The sequence below is a fragment of the Myotis davidii genome, unplaced genomic scaffold (genome assembly GCF_000327345.1).
Source record: "Myotis davidii unplaced genomic scaffold, ASM32734v1 scaffold1182, whole genome shotgun sequence".
NCBI classification, from domain to species: domain Eukaryota; kingdom Metazoa; phylum Chordata; class Mammalia; order Chiroptera; family Vespertilionidae; genus Myotis; species Myotis davidii.
In genome coordinates this window covers 131,300-134,772 of record NW_006293525.1, presented here as the reverse complement: position 1 = coordinate 134,772, position 3,473 = coordinate 131,300, and the positions used below count along the sequence as shown (strand labels likewise).

Here is a 3,473-nt window from a genome sequence, read left to right as displayed (position 1 = left end):
AGAGGGCAGCGCTGGGATGGACGGACGGGCAGAGGTCAGCGCCGGGATGGATGGACGGGCAGAGGTCAGCGCCGGGATGGATGGACGGGCAGGGGGCAGCGCTGGGATGGACGGGCAGAGGTCAGTGCTGGGATGAACGGGCAGAGGGCAGCGCTGGAATGGATGAACGGGCAGAGGGCAGCGCTGGGATGGATGGACGGGCAGAGGGCAGCACTGGTATGGATGGACAGGCAGAGGGCAGCGCTGGGATGGATGGACGGGCAGAGGGCAGCGCTGGGATGGATGAGTGGGCAGGGCGGGGGAAGGAGGCAGAATGGTGGACGGGCTGAGGTGAGGGCTCACCCAGTCTCCGTGCACCTGCTGCCCACATGGCCTCGGGACCCCATCTGTGAGCTGCATGCCCACAGACCACAGGTTCACCAAGTCCTCGCCTCGTGCAGTTCGCATTCATCCTCTCACCCCTGCTGAGTGGAGAACTGCTGCTAACACCTGACAAGTGAAGAGCCGAGTCTCGCAGGGCGTGCACCACGAGCTCAAGGTCACCCACGGAAAGAGGCTCTCAGGGTTGGAGCCAGGCTGTGCGGGCGTGCGGGCGAGCACGTGGAAGGCGGGCCCCGGGGGCTGCTGCTCTCCCGACCCCATCTGCTGGCTCCGGCAGCTGCGGCCATCTGATGACGCCGAGGCCCATGCAGGTGCCTTTCCTTCTCAGGGAGGCGCTGATGGCCGGAGTGGCCGTCACAGAGGCACAGCGGAGGGGCACCTGGGCGACGGGACCGGGGGCAGGACTCGGGAGAGAGTGCGTCAGGGGATCGCGTGGACACGTGTGTCCAAAGGAAGGAGATGGACGTTCAGAGACACTTGGCATTGGGTGGCCAGGACGGTGTGGCCGACTTGGGACTGAGGCCCATGTGTCTGTCCCTGTTGTTTTGGGGACACCGCCACGGTCTGCCATCCCAAGATGCCGCGCATGAGCCCCAAGGACAGGCCGGGACGACTGGCCTGCGAAGTGGCCACGCAGTCCACCAGCCACTCTCGGCAGGAAACCAGCCCAGCCTCGCTCCTTCCACCACTCAGCGCGTGTCGTCGGCTGCGTGTCGCCGGCTCCGTCTCGCGTCCCGTGGGCCCTGGGCCTGAGGGAGGTTTGCCCAGACCGTACCCCAGACCCTGAGCAAGTGGAGGCCCCGGGCCCCCTGGGGAGGTAGCGTGGCCGGGGAGGGCAGATGTTGGGGTGTCCACTCTGCCCATGTGGGAAGTCTCTACTCCTGCAAGTCAGGGAAGTGTGGCAGGTCCCCTGCAGGGGTGGGGGGAGAAGGTAGGTGGCGGCTCTTCCCTGGCCTTGCCCTCACGGCCCCTGGGTCGGAGCAGGTCCGTGTCCCGATGGACCACAAGCACCGGCTCCCCTCCCTCCTCCCTCTCTGCGGCCCCTGTTACACCTGCCCAGCACTTTGGGGTCGGCACCCAGGAGCCAGACGTGCCCGCTTCCCTGGGACAAGCCTCCAGTGAGCCAAGGGGCCTCTGACCGGCTCCCTGTGCCCCGGCTGCGCGTGCCGGCTGCGCGGGTGCTGCCGATGAGAAGGCAGACGCTGGTGGGTCAGCGGGCTGTCCTGACAGAGCAGCGGCATCGCCCCTCCACTGGCCGCTGGAAGGAACAGGCCTCAATCCTTTTACCCTGGGAGCCTAAGAGGGGCGCCCTCCTCCCTGCTGCCCCCGGGACAGGGCTGGCAACCGCCCACCGTGGTCTGGGTGCCAAAAGCCCCAAGGAAGATAGACGTCCAGTTCTGAAACAGTGCTCGATGCCGCGACGTTTTCTAGTAGGAAAGAATCGGCCAGGCCCGGGCCTGGCCGGGGCTCAGTTGGTTCGAATGCTGTCCCGATGCACCAAGGTTGCAGGTTCGGTCCCCGTCGGGGCACAGGCAAGAAGCACCAGCGAGTGCGCCAGTAAGGGGACCAACATATTGACGTTCCTCTCTCTCCCTCTCCCTCTCTCTCTCAAAGTCAATAATAAAAATAAATAAGTTGTCAGGCCCTGAACCCACTAACAGGAACGGTGTCCTGTGTTCAACATGAGAGCAGTCTGTTATGGAACCCATCCAGGCCACGGCGGCTCCACGCAGCGCGATTCCCTGACACCTCTTGCATCCCCATCAGTGGCGATGCCTTGTGCATTTTCCATCTGAAAGCTGTTCGGGGAAACATCTGGCAGCGGCAGACTGGCCGTTACGTCCTTGGAGAGAGAAAAGTAAACGTACTGACAGAATCTTACAGTCTTAGAGCTGAAGGGACTCAGTAGATTTTGATCCACTATACAATAAACAGGAGCTGTGTTCATTACTTCGAGGAGGAAAAAGGCCTCGGGTTCTGTGGTTCTGAGGAGGCCGAATGCGGAGATGGGCCTGTTGGGCAGCTCAGCACAGACGCGGGACCACCGTCCGCAGGCAAAGCCATGGGCCCCTCGTCCTACTGATCATCGGCAGGAATTCGGCCCGTATCTCTCACCTTCTGCAGAAGTAATCACCGGAGGCAAATGCATTTCCGAAGGTCCTCGCTTTTGGAAAAAACAGGGAACACATTATGCAATCAATTCACAGGAGGAGATGATATCTGGGGATTCAAATCTCTTGTGCAAACCACTGCACAGCTACATCAACCTGAGGGGATGTTGTTCTATTCCTGCGCCTTCAACCCGTGCCGGCTGGAGGTGGTGGTTATATTTGCAAACTCATCCTCTCCGCCTTGGGAAAATGAGCTTGGAAGTCCTCCAGTCGTTTAAGGTCTTAAAGCCAAAGTCATTTTGAATCGCGGGGAAGAGTGGGATCCGGTGGGGCCATGAGGAGGGTGCCCAGTGCTCGCCAGAGAACTGGGTGCGCACTGCTGGGCTCCCTTAGCCGCGGGCTGTGACCCCCTCAGCCGCGGGCTGTGACCCCTCAGCCGCGGGCTGTGACCCTCAGCCACGGGCTGTGACCCCTCAGCCGCGGGCTGTGACCCTCAGCTGCAGAGGCGCCTGCTGTGGTGCGCCTGCCTGTTTTGAGCTCTTCGTCTCAGCCATAAGCAGCACAGATAAATCTCAAAGTGACTGAGTTTGGCCAGGCCTGTGTTGCTAAGTGATTAGAGCAGTGGTTCTGAACCTTCTGGCCCTTTAAATACACTACCTCATGTTGTGACGCATCCATAAAATTATTTTCGTTGCTACTTCATAACTGTAATGTTGCTACTGTTATGAATCGTCATGTAAATATCTGATCTGCAGGATGGTCTTAGGCGACCCCTGTGAAAGGGTCGTTCGACCGCCAAAGGGGCCGCGACCCACAGGTTGAGAACCGCTGGATTAGAGTGTCAGTCCTTGAACCAGAGTGTCCAGTGTTAGACTCCTGGTCAAGGGCACATAGCTGGGTTGCAGGTTCCATCCCCGGCCCGGATCGGGGCGCAAGCAGGAGGCAACCAATCGATGTGTCTTTCTCCCATCTGTCTCTCTC

At 60.8% G+C, this 3,473-nt stretch overlaps 1 pseudogene; it reads right to left on the bottom strand.

The window, feature by feature from the left end:
* LOC102766359 overlaps positions 1-1,622 on the bottom strand; it is a 5,864-nt pseudogene extending 4,242 nt beyond the window's left edge.
* Positions 1,623-3,473: the final 1,851 nt, after the last annotated feature.